At 44.4% G+C, this 13,861-nt stretch overlaps 1 long non-coding RNA gene across 2 annotated transcripts; it reads left to right on the forward strand.

Annotated features, from left to right (window-relative positions):
* Positions 1 to 3,901: 3,901 nt before the first annotated feature.
* LOC123988723 lies at positions 3,902 to 5,003 on the forward strand. 2 transcript variants are annotated; one of them, XR_006830281.1, is made up of 4 exons: positions 3,902 to 3,955; positions 4,052 to 4,219; positions 4,618 to 4,796; positions 4,909 to 5,003. It is a non-coding gene; the product is annotated as an uncharacterized LOC123988723 (long non-coding RNA). The 2 variants fall into 2 exon arrangements; XR_006830282.1 differs by lacking the exons at positions 3,902 to 3,955; positions 4,052 to 4,219 and adding an exon at positions 4,357 to 4,505.
* Positions 5,004 to 13,861: the final 8,858 nt, after the last annotated feature.

The raw sequence follows: 13,861 nt of genomic DNA on the forward strand, positions 1-13,861 counted from the left end.
AACGGTCCCAGGGGGAAAAACTTCCAGAACCAACGGTATCATGGGCCGCCTCTCGTTATAACCAACGGAATTATTGTTAAAATTGCAAAATATTCTTCGATACCTTAATAAGATGTTGAACAGAACGATCTTGGGGGAAAACTTCCACGACACGCGGTTTCAAGATCGCCCGTTTTGCCTCACTATATCCAGATTCGTCGTAGTGGAGAAAATGAAATAAATAACTCACCAAGCTCGTTGTAAAATAATACACGATAATAAGTTTGGATATCTTAACGGTTGCTGGTGTAGTCTGGAAATCTGGAAGGCGAAGAAAAGATGAGAACTTTGTCACACGCACCACGCGTCCGCATCGGCCTTTCGACGGTATTACGATTACGAAAACGAAACGACAATTGCAAGATTATTACAAACGACGCGACGCGGAAAAAGAAAATATATTAATTATCGAACGATTTAAAAGCAAAAGTGAAAAGATAGAAAATGAAAAGTATGAAAAGAGTTTAACGTATTCGTAAAGTCTTTTGTCGCGGAAAACGCGAACTGCAATCTCCCGGCACTCTGCCTTTTTCAAGGACTTTACCGGGCAGCTAATCACAACGATTTTCGCACGACAACTCTTGCTTAACGCGAACACGGGCTCTCCGTCACGTACCTCACGATTTTTCGACGAAGAGTGATTTGCCTCAGTCAATCGATCGTATCTCAGGGTTCGATCCGCGATCATGGGCCCAAAGTGGGGACATCATTTGGCAAATCAGGATACGTGTCGAAGGGGAAGGGCCGCGCGTATTGGTTTCGTCTAGGCGCGTTTCCCGAGTTCTCATCCCTTCTTGACCTTTCTTCCGACTCTATCTTCCGTAAGCTATCTCTTTCTTTTACCCCTCTAACGCTACGCGGATTTCATGCGTCGCAATTCTAAAGTTTCTAGAATGTTCGAAATCTGTTACGACTTTACTTGTTTGAATTTATTAATTAAGAAGAGGCTTTTATAGATGATATTTATAAATGATATTTCGGTAACGAAGAACATTTGCCCTTTAATAGATGATTAACTTACTATATTGAATAACTAGTAATGAATAACGCGAAATTTTTCCGTTCTTATTTGTATTCCGGCGGTTTACGGAGAAAGGTAATCGATATTCATAGTTATTATCAGATCGCGGATATATGCAAATATGTTACTGCATTTAATCGTTATTTGTTCCGCATACATCAATTTTTAATGATTTTCGTATTTTCTAAACGCTCTACGTTTAACGTTTAGTTCATTGTCGATGTTTATTGCCTTAGTCGACCTTCGCTTGGAACGTTCTTGAACGTCGGTCGACAATTTCAAACCTCAGTGGTCGTCACGCAAACCCTCGCATTCTATAGTCATTCAAACAGTTTCGTTCCGTTTCATGCTAGCTGTTTCGATCTTAATTGCATTCATTCTTTGTGGAAGAGTCGGCTGACGCATGCTTCGCAGGTGGGAGAGGTATCTCGCTAGCAGGGTCGAACAAGAATTTTCTTTGAAACGGCGCGGTTAGCTGGGAAATTTCCAAGTGGGTCGCACTGCTTAACCGCGCGGCGAAGGATGTTTATGATACCTCTCCCTTAACGGTTTTGACTTTCGAAGTTTTGAACTACGCAGTTTCGACTAGGCAATCATCCCAAGGAAAGGTTGACTTTGTATTATTTGAAAGAGCTAAATATAGCCCCCTTTGTGTGCCTCGCCTGGGATTACTTCCAAATGCTACGCACTGGCGAGGTACACAAACTTGGTATACTAACGGTTGAACTATTGAAGCTAATGAGAGAAAAGAAAAGGAAGAATTATTATTTTAATCTCAAACCCCTTTCTTGTGGTCCTCGTGTAGAATATTTTCAAGTGCAGCGCACTCAACGAAGAGACACAAGTTAGAGGGAGCGCGAACAAGATACGAAAATGGGTAAAATCAAGAAAAATGCCCTTCCTTGCGCCTCCCGTAGGGAAAATTCTTCCGAGTGCAGCGCACAAGACGGGAAACACAAGGTCGGGTTATGGAAAATTAACCCGGACGTAACATTTTAATATTTCTTTTACCTTAAACATATTTCCAGATATATCCTGTGAGAAAGTAATTGCATCTGTTTTCGAAGTACGTTTCTGTTATTTATCCTAGTATTTCATTCTACGCTGGTTAATTTCTTTAATGTATCTATTCAACTTTTCAACTCCATCATTTTGTGGTTGTAATTTTTCCATCAATGTGCGAACAGATGTTGAAAATATAGAAAAAGAACAAGAAGTCGTATTATTATATATTGATACATTATATTCAACTGCACCCATACTTGGAATCCACCAAATTACGTACCAAATAATGGCAAATATACCCCCATTTTGATTTTGATTGTCATATTCAATTATTGAAAAGCCACTGTTATATGCTCTTTTTCTTTTTGTACAGAGATACATGCTACTTTAGGAAGAGTAGCCAAGAGTACGTATGAATGTACGTACCATGCCATGCCATTGTCAGCAACATAAAAAGTTCTATTAAACTCAAATAAACTTTCGCGTATTTATTACTGGACAACATTATTCGATCCTGCATTCTACTTCCTGCAATATGAAATTCGATAAGTACTTTCAAGATATGGTTCACTCTAACCTATACCTGTCAAAAGTTATACGTAGATTCCCTGACTGTATTTGCTTCATGAAATAAGCGATTCATCCTTCAGTTTGCTCTTACTTGGACATCTGTAAATGCATGGAGAAATAGTCGAATTGTCAATTTTATCGGTTTTTACAATTTTATTGAACCGTTTACGTAACAACTTATTTTCATGATAAGTACCTTTCCTCGCTAAAAAATTGAAAAGTATTCGTAATTTCCAGTAAAAAGACTGGTCGATCATGCAAATATATGGAAAAATAGTGGAAATAATGATTTTTTCAGTTTCTTACTATTTTATTGCGTCATATTTAGAATAACATATTTTTCATGATAGGCACCTTCCCACGTTAACAAATTGGAAAGTACTCGTGATTTTCGGTAAAAAAAGGGGTTGATCGTGAAAATGCATGGAAAAATAGTGGAATCATCGGTTCCTATTGATTTCTACAGTTATATCGCGTCAGCTGCATAACGCGTTACGTTTTGTCATGTGCTACGTGTTTCGCTAGAAAATTTTGGAGTACTGGAGATTACCAACAAAAATAAATGTTAACAGGCACAATACAGGGTGTTCGACAACAGGTGGGCAATATTTTAAGGGGTGATTCTAGGGATCAAAATAAGACGAAAATCAAGAATAACGAAGTAGCGTTTACGGCTTTGTTTTCCAGTTATTAGCGTTTAAAAATTCGCGTAAAAAGCGCCAGAAACCTGCAATCCGCTCAGCACCGACGACCGAACGTCAGCTGAGCAGGGGTCGGTACAGTCATAACCAAGAATCGTTCAATAGTAGAAACTTACCTCGTGCTATTCTGTTTCTCGGTACCCCACCATTCGGCTTCGATTCTTGGTTATGACTGTACCGACCCCTGCTCACCTGACGTTCGGTCGTCGGTGCTGAGCGGATTGCAGGTTTCTGGCACTTTTTACTCGAATTTTTAAACGTTAATAACTGGAAAACAAAGCCGTAAAGGCTATTTCGTTATTCTTGATTTTCGTTTTACTTTGATCCCTAGAATCACCCCTTAAAATATTGCCCACCTGTTGTCAAACACCCTGTATATTGTCGGACTACGTGTAATTAATATTATCTATTACAATTGTCAAGAAATTTAGTGAATTCCGTTTTGTAAGATTTTAGGTTATATTTACCTATGGTGAAATAAAACATTAATTCATTAACATTAAGTACTTGAATATCCTTTCCTATCTTTTCTCCATAAGTCTTCTTTGTTTCTGAATGTCTTAATCCTTTTTCCAATTAGCGTGAACAATGGAATATTACAGTTGGAATATTAAACCTTGTATATATTCTTCAATACATCCTTTATTTCAAATTAATGTTGTTAAGTACAATATATCAATATGTAATAATATGATTTCTTTTTCTATATTTTCAGATATTGATGGGGAAATTACTACCAAAAAATGATGAAGTATAAAAGTTGAATAGATACATTGAAGATACTTCCCAGCGAAGAATGAAATACTAGGACAAATGACAAAAACGTACTCTGCAAACAGATGCAATTACTTTCTTGCATGATACATCTGGAAATATGTTTAAGGTGAAAGAAATATTAAACCTTATTTTGTTCAATACATCCTTTATTTCAAATTAATATTGAGTACAATGTATAAACATATAATAATATGATTTCTTTTTCTTTATTTTCAGTATTTATTCAGATATTCATGAGGAAATTACAAGCATAAAATTATGGAGCAGAAAAGTTGAATAGATACATTACAGATATTTTACAACGTGGAATGAAATACTAGAACATATAACAAAAACATACTATGCAAACATACTTTACTTTCTTGCATGATATATCCGGAAATATGTTTAAGGTAAAGAAATATTAAAGCTTATTTTCTTCAATACATTCTTTATTCCAAATTAATGCTTTTGAGTACAATGTATCAATATATTGTAATATGATTTGTTTTTCTTTATTTTCAGCATTTATTCAGCCATTGATGAGGAACATACAAGCAAAAAATTATGAAGTACAAAAATTGAATAGGTACATTAAAGATATTTTCCAGCGTGGAATGAAATACTAGGATAAATAACAAACACGTATTCTGAAAACAGATGCAATTACTTTCTCGCAGGATATATCTGGAAATATGTTTAAGGTAAAGAAATATTAAAGCTTATTTTCTTCAATACGTTCTTTATTCCAAATTAATGTTGTTGAGTACAATGTATGAATATATAATAATAAGATATGTTTTTCTTTATTTTCAGAATTTATTCAGACGTTGATGAGGGAATTACAATCAAAAAATTATGGAGTAGAAAAGTTGAATAGCTACATTACAGAAATTGAACCGTGTGGAATGAAATACTGGGATAAATAACAGAAACGTACTTCGAAAACAGATGCAATTACTTTTTCGCAGGATATATAAGGAAATATGATTAAGGTAAAAGAAATATTAAATCTTATTTTTTTCAATACATTCTTTATTCCAAATTAATGATTTTGAGTACAATGTATCAATATATAATAATATGATTTCTTTTTCTTTATTTTCAGCATTTGTTCAGACATTGATGAGCATTCCCTGCAGGATATATCAGGAAATATGTTTGAGCTAAAAGAAATAATAAATCTTATTTTCTTTAATATATTCTTTATTCGAAATTAATGTTGTTGTGGACAATGTATCAATATATAATAATATGATTTCTTTTTCTTTATTCTCAGGATTTATTCAGACATTGATGAGGAAATTACAACCAAAAAACTACGGAGTAGAAAAGTTGAAAAATTACATTAAAGAAATTTAACACTGCGGAATGAAATACTACAACAAATGAGAAAAACGCACTCTGAAAACAGAGGCAATTACTTTCTCGCAGGATATATAAGGAAATATGATTAAGGTAAAAGAAATATTAAATCTAATTTTTTTCAATACATTCTTTATACCAAATTAATGATTTTGCGTAAAATGTATCAATATATTGTAATATGATTTGTTTTTCTTTATTTTCAGCATTTATTCAGAATGGAATATTTCAATACAACTGTTCAACTCGTTTGAGACAAATTCATGACTTCTAAACACAATACAAGCGCTATAAAAAAGATACAAGTGAATGGTGAAATAGAAACTCTGTTTCAAATTATTTTTTTTCTAAATTATTACTTGGTAAAACTATTTATTTGAAAGTAGAAGAAAACACTGTGAATTGTAACTTAAATTCTATATTAAGGAAATTAGAATAGGAAGTTAAATTTTAAGGGTTTTACCTACTTTTATTAAACTATTTATTTGAAATATGCTGGTATTACATTGTTTTTAAAGTCTATAACGTGCAAGACAAACTTATCTAATTTATTACTACTCTTGCTCGAATAATTTCTGCACTGTATCTATTTAATACATCTACTACATAATATCTCTGTTGCAATTTTCTCCTCCGTGTCTGATCAAACGCTGAAAATAAAGAAGAAGAAATCATATTATTATATATTGTTACATTATACTCAACAATATTAATTTATAATAAAGAATGTATTAAAACAAATATGGTTTAATATTTCTTTTACCGCAAACAAATTTCCTATATATCCTGCGAGAAAGTAAGTGCATCTGTTTTCAGAGTACAATATTGTTTTTTGTCCTAGTATATCATTCCACACTGTTTAATTTCTTTAATGGATCTATTCAAATTCTCTACTCCAATTTTTTTTCCTGATCAATGTCTGCATAAATGCTGAAAATAAAGAAAAAGAAATCATATTATTATATATTGATACATTGTCCACAACAACATTAATTTGGAATAAAGAATGTATTAAAGAAAATAAAATTTAATATTTCTTTTACCTCAAACATATTTTCTGATATATCCTGTGAGAATGTAATTGCATCTGTTTTCTCGGTACATTATTCTTATTTGTCCTATTATTCTATTCCGTACTGTTTAATTTCTTTAATGGATCTATTCAATTTTTTTACTGCATAATTTATTGGTTTAAATTTCCTCATCAATGTCTGAATAAATGCTGAAAATAAAGAAAAAGAAATCGTATTATTAGATATTGATACATTGTCCACAACAACATTAATTTGCAATAAAGAATGTATTGAACAAAATAAGGTTTAATATTTCTTTTACCTTAAACATACTTCCAGATATATCTTGTAAGAAAGTAACTGCATTCAATTTCCACATGTTTTTCAATATAACCTATATCTGTCAAACGTTACACACAACCACTTGACCTTATCGTTAGATATATGTAATGATATACTTTAGCATGCATACGCATTCAAATAGCATAGGAATTTAAATCGACAAACAATAACACCATCTGCCGATTTCCAAAAGCAATGATTATAGAAGATATGGCGTCCAAATGGCACGAATCCAAATGGCACGACGTCCAAACGGCACGGCGTCCAAACGGCACGACGTCCAAAAGGAACGCGTCCAATCGGTCCGGCGTCCAATCGGCACGGCGTCCAAAAGGAACGCGTCCATCGGGACCGTCCAATCGGTCGACGTCCAAGTGGGCATCACTCTCAAGAAATGGAGGGACCGCGGCCACGGAAGGCTCACGTTTAGGACCATACAGGTGCTCACCGAACACGGTTGTTTCGGTGAGTTCCTGCACTGGATCCGGGCGGAGGGGACGGCAGCATGCCATCACTGCGGGGCGGGGCGGGACACCGCGCAACATACCCTGGAGCACTGTCCAGCGTTTGCGCGGGCCCGTCACGCCCTGCGGTGCGAAGTTGGTGGTGATCTCTCGCCGGCGGCACTTGTCAAAGAGATGCTGGCCGACGAGAATCAGTGGAGGGCGGTGACCGATTACTGCGAGACGGTCATCGCCCTGAAGGAGGAAGCGGAGCGGGGTCGGGACAGAACCGACACCATCCGCAGAAGAAGGAGGGGGCGTCGTCGGGGGAGACCCCCTGACGGCGTCACCTGATGGAGATGGGGCGGTGGGCAGTGAAGACGTTACATACCAGGCCCACCGCCCCCAACCGGGAGAAGAGGATGGGGGGAGCACCCTCTCCCCCTGAAGAGGAGTTCTGTGGGGGGACACCAGTCATCCCCCGGAAGAGGAGCACCGGGGGCGTTCGCCCCTCCCCCAACACCGATCGCACGGCCCCGCGAAACTTATGCGGGGCCGCAGGGTCGCAGGGGGCCGGGGCTGGGGCCTCGGTCCCTTGTGCACGCGGCCCGAGGAGTGCCGTCATCGGGTGTGGCCCCCGATGGCGGCGGAGTTTGGCACGTAGGGGGGGGGGCCAAAGCTAGACCCTCCCCCGAGCAAGGCGGCGTCAACGCGCCATGGGTGTTTGGGCCCCGGTGTTGTTCGTCAGAGGTCCCGGTGAGCTCCCTAACACACAGCGTAGGCCACCGTGGGGGTTTTAGCCGGTAAAAATCCGGCACTACTCCGCCACGAGGGCTGGGGGCGTCTTGCGAAGATTTCCCCCACGTAAAAAAAAAAAAAAAAAAAAGGTTCCAGGTGGAATCCATTGTGGTTCTGGGCTGGGCGTCCCTGTGGTCGGGCGCATTGCAAAATTGGAGGGTGGCGACGAGGGAGACGCTGAGTGATCATCTATACATCACCTTCAGCTACTCCCTCCCCGCCGCCCCCAGGCCGGCGCGTGGCCCGCCACTGCGTCGCTGGGTACTGAAGAGGCCGGACAAGGACATGCTGATGGCCGCAGCCCTTGCCAGGCCGATCGCGGACGTTGCGGGGGAGGCCAAGTAGTTCCGGGAGGCGATGACCGCAATATGCGTCACGGCCATGCCCCGGGCCCCGCGCCTGCCCCCCCGGAGGGCGGTGTACCGGTGGTCAGGCGGCATTGCCGATCTCTGATCCGAGTGTCAGCACGCCCGGCGCCAGTGGCAGCGCGCCCGAAGGACTCGAGTCCGCGACCCGGCGAAGGAGGATCTGCTGAGGGGCACATACCGGGTCTTCGTGGTAGCCCTGAGGCAGGCCATCAGGGACGCGAAATACCGGCGTGGGAGGAGCTCCAGGGCTCTCTGGACGAGGACCGTGGAGGCGCCCTTACCGGAAGGTCATGGGCAAGCTCCGCGCACGGGCGCCCCCGGTCTCGGAGAGCCTGGATCCCCAGCTGCTGACGCGGGTAATAGACACCCTCTTCCCCCGTCCTGGGGGAACGTCGCACCTGCGCCACGAGCAAGGGCCGGCGGAGCCCGTCGCCTGGTCCGCCGACCTGGGGGTCACAGAGTAGGAGCTGGACGATGCCGTCAGAAGGCTCGGGGCCAAGAACACCGCCCCGGGTTATCGCGTCCTGCGTCCTAGGTCCGATGCTGTGCCGCCTCTTCAGCGCCGCTTTGGAGCAGGCTGTGTTCCTCTCGATTTGGAAGGAAGGGCGGCTGGTCCTCCTCCGGAAGGACGGACGGCTCGCAGATTCTCCTTCTGCGTACCGGCCCATTGTGCTGTTGCACGAGGTGGGAAAGCTCTTCGAGCGTGTCATCGCAAACCGCCTCGTCCACCACCTGTCGAGCGTTGGCCCCGATCTGGTCGACGTCCAGTTCGGGTTTCGCGAGGGTCGCAGCACCATCGACACTATCCAGCGGGTGCGCACCCTCGCCGAATCGGCCACAGCCTTATACGGGGCTCCGATATGGGCCGGCGATCTGGCGGTCAGCAGGCACAGCTGCACTCTGCTGCGGCGGGTGGAGCGCCGGCTGGCCATCAGGATCGTGCGGGGCTACTGCACAATCTCCTACGAGGGGGCGATGATCCTGGCGGGTCTCATCCCACTCCGGTACCAGGCGGAGGTCGAATCCAGTACATACTGGTATTCGCCAGCCCTCCGCCAAGCCGGAGAGGACCCGCCGGGGCCGACGGTTGAGGAACACCGGAGGCAGGCCCGACTGGTCGCGGCGGAAAGGTGGCAGAGATCCCTAACAGAGGGGGCTGCCGCTGGAACCCGCGCCGTCGGGGCGGTCCTGCCGATGATATCGGAGTGGCGGGACCGCGGCCACGGCGCCCTGTCGTTCCGGGTCACGCAGGTGCTCTCCGGATACGGGGTGTTCGGGGAGCTCCTGTGCCGGAGGAACAGGGAATGGACCCCCCACTGTTGGCTCTGCGGGGCCAAGACGCCGCACAGCACACGCTGGCGGAGTGCCCGGTGTTTGCGGTGGCCCGCCACGCCCTGATGGCAGAAATAGGGGAGGATCTCTCGCCGGAAGGCGTCCTGAGACAGATGCTTGCCGGCGAGACAGAATGGAGGGCCGTGACCACCTTCTGCGAGGAGGTCATGGCCCTCAAGGAGAGGTCCGAGCGAGATCGTGAAAGGTACGATCCCACTCGGAGAGGTGGCGGACGTGGGGCGCGACGACGTCGCAGGCATCCGCCGCCATAAGGGGCGGGGGGGGGGGGCTGTGGCGGCTTTCGTTATTTGCCCGCCCGGCACGACGGATGCGGGACGGGGGAGATTTTACGGGGGATGTTTCTTGTGGGGGTGGGAGGGGTCGCGGTGTACCCTCGTGCCCCGGACGAAATGAGCCCGGACCCCGGACGGACCCGTGGGCGGGCGGGTGGGGACACCGTTCTCAATCGGGGGCCCCTCTCCGTCCACATCTGTGGGGCCGGGTGAGTCCGGGCGGAGAGTGGCGTCTCCCTACCACGTTGGGAGTGGCGCTGGCCCCCCCAGGGGGGGTGCACCGGAGCCGAGGGTGTCCCCCTGGAGGGTGGCCGGCTACGGCTCACCGCAGCCCACAGGGGGACGACTCGGCGTGCCGCAGACATCCTGTGTGGGCGCCATTGCACGCGGACCAGGGGTGTAACCGGCACCGGAAGCCGGCGGAGCGAAGGACAGCGCCCGACCTTCCTGGAGGGCGGACGAGGGGTTGCTCCTCTCCGTAGCCTCTGAGGAGATCGAGGCGCGGGGACTGCAGGCGGTACGGGCTGGGTGGCCCGGCCGCCATTGCACGCAGTTGCCCCGCGATGGAGCTCGCACCGTTTCCGAGATATTTGCAGATTTACCTCAAGGAAAGGGGCGTCGCGCACATATTCCGAGATATTTCTTCGTCTTCTTGATCTTCCTCTGCACAGCTGCGCTGGAAGTGGCATTTACAGCTGGGAATAGTGAATACAGGTTAGAATTGTGCAGAGTTACCCCAAAGAAAGGCGCCACAGTGCTTCTTCATCCTTATAGTGTTGGTACGTCTTCGGAACTTTTAAACATCTCGATATATCCCGAAAACTACGCATCGCATCAAAAGATCTCATAAAGCATAAATAGTAGGAAATTTAATTTCCTACAAAAAAGGTTTCTTAACAGTTTGCCATACCTCGCACCGTTCCGAGATATTCGCAGATTTACCTCAAGGAAAGGGGCTTCACGCACATATTCCGAGATATTTCTTCTTCTTCTTGTTCTGCTTCTGCACAGCTGCGCTGGAAGAGGCATTTACAGCTTAGAATAGTGCAGAGTTACCTCAAAGAAAGGGGCCACGGTGTTTCTTCATCTTTATAATGTTGGTACGGTGTCGGAACTTTGACATATCTTACTATATCTCGAAAACTACGCGTCTGATCAAAAAATATCGTGGAACATAAATAGTAGGAAATTTAATTTCCTACAAAAAAGGTCTGTCAACATTTTGCCATAGCTCGCACTGTTTCCGAGATATTTGCAGATATACTTCAAGGAAATATGCATCACGCACATATTCCGAGATACTTCTTCTTCTTGTTGTTCTTCTTCTGCACATCTGGGCTGTACGTGGCATTTACAGCTCGGAATAGTGAATACAGCTTAGAATAGTGCAGAATTACCTCAAAGAAAGGGGCCACGGTGTTTCTGCATGTTTCTAATGTGTGTACATGTACGAATTTCGCACTTCAAACTCGTACGAATATCTCGGTCGGTAACATGGATCGATAATCCCGTCTTCACCAAATACGTAAAAGTAATCGCTGCTGCGATGTCTAACCACCGATCTGAGCGCTCGCCAATATTAAAACTCCTAAATTCGAACCGTTACGGCATTAATGCGAAAGCAATTCAGGGAGCGATTATCAAGCGACAGCAACGACCAAGAGCTTTATCTTTACTCGAGTTTAGAGCATTTTTAATCTCAATTCAGTGCCTTGCACCGCGAAGTCTGTGAATCGTGTAATCCCAAATTAAAACACAAGTTTGATTTTTGTAGTGCTTAATTCACGGCTCGTTGTGTAAAAATTATAAGTTATACACGATTAGTGACCGCTAAGCTGTGTCGTTCATCTTCTCGACGCCCACATCTTTGAAAACACGGAATCGACGCCTTTTCCGAAAACTCTAATTCTCGCCGAGAACACATTATTTCTAATGTGGATATAGTAATAATGATATTGTTATTAAATGCATATTACATATCGAACGCACATATAGTAATAATTATATTGTTATTAAACGTACATTGATCTGTAGGAAGGCGTCAAGATATTACATTATATCTGATGAAGACATAGTAATAATGATATTGTTATTTAATGTATATTACATATCTAATGCAGATATAGTAATAATGACATTCTTATCTTTATATATATATTTCTTCTGTTCGAGTGTATGTGACTGAACTCTTCCTAAATATTTGTTGATCAGATGCACAGTTTTCGAGATATATCGAGATATTTAAGAGTTCCGAAGGCGTACCATCATTATAAGAAAGAAGAAACACTGTCGCCCCTTTCTTTGAGGTAACTCTGCACTATTCTAAGCTGTATTCACTATTCCCAGCTGTAAATGCCACTTCCAGCGCAGCTGTGCAGAAGAAGAACAAGAAGAAGACGAAATATCACGGAATATGTGCGTCACGCCGCTTTCCTTGAGTTATCTCTGCAAATATCTCGGAAAGGGTGCGAGCTATGGCAAAATGTTGAGAAACCTTTTTTGTAGGAAATACAATTTCCTACTATTTATGTTCTATGACATTTTTTGATCATATGCGTAGTTTTCGAGATATATCGAGATATTTAAAAGTTCCGTAGCCGTACCAACATTATAAGGATGAAGAAACACTGTGGCCCGTTTCTTTGAGGTACCTCTGCACTATTCTAAGCTGTATTCACGATTCCCAGCTCTAAATGCGACTTCCAGCGCAGTTGTGCAGAAGAAGAACAAGGAGAAGAAGAAATATCTCGGAATATGTGCGTGACGCCCCTTTCCTTGAAGTAAATCTGCAAATATCTCGAAAACGGTGCGAGCTCAGGCAAAATGTTAAGAGACGTTTTTTGTAGGAAACTAAATTTCCTACTATTTATGATCTATGACATTTTTTGATCAGATGCGTAGTTTTGGAGCTATGGCTCCAAAAAACGCGGAATTTCACTGCGAATCGTTTCCAATTTACAACAATTATCCTTAAATAATGTCCAATGTTTATAATTAACACCTCGAACACCGAAAACACGACGTCGAAATGCCGCGTAACACGCACATCACGTTTCCGTTATTTAACAATAAATTAACACAATATTTAATCAAAAAACGACAGAATAGCACTTCCGAACACATAATAAAAATGATTTTACCAAAAAACGCGAATAACTAAGCCGCTATCCACCGCGTTGAACATCTAACCACGGAGCGATTCGAAACATGTCCGCACTCCTCGACGCGTCGAGCGGGAATCCATCCTTTTTTTTTTCGTGGGGAAATCTTACATAAGACCCCCCGCCACCCGCGGAGGAGGGCAGCGGGGGAGTGTCAGATTCCTACTGACTAAAACCCCACGGCGACCTCCTCTGGCGTATGGCAGAGGCTCCGGGACCTGATTACTATAACTCCGGAACCTCCCCCGCCGTGCGCTGAGAGCACCCCTCACCGGGGGAGTGACAACTCACCCAGCCGGCACCAGGGGTCGCACACGGTGCCGGCTCCATCGCGGGGGTACTGCGTGCAATTCCGGCCGGGCCCCCATCCCGTATCGCCTGCAGTCCCCGCGCCTCGATCTCCTCACAGGCTACGGGGAGGAGCAAGCCTCGCCCGCCCTCGAGGAAGGTCGGGCACTGTCCTTCGCTCCGCCGGCTTCCGGTGCCGGCTACACCCCGGGTCCGCGTACAATGGCGCCAAGACAGGGCGCCTGCGGCCCGCCGAGTCGTCCCCCTGTGGGCTGCGGTGAGCCGTGGCCGGCCACCCTCCAGGGGGACTTCCTCGGCTCCGCTGCACCCCCCCTGCGGCGGCCAGCGCCACTCCCAGCGTGGGAG

Source organism: Osmia bicornis, unplaced genomic scaffold (genome assembly GCF_907164935.1).
Source record: "Osmia bicornis bicornis unplaced genomic scaffold, iOsmBic2.1, whole genome shotgun sequence".
NCBI classification, from domain to species: domain Eukaryota; kingdom Metazoa; phylum Arthropoda; class Insecta; order Hymenoptera; family Megachilidae; genus Osmia; species Osmia bicornis.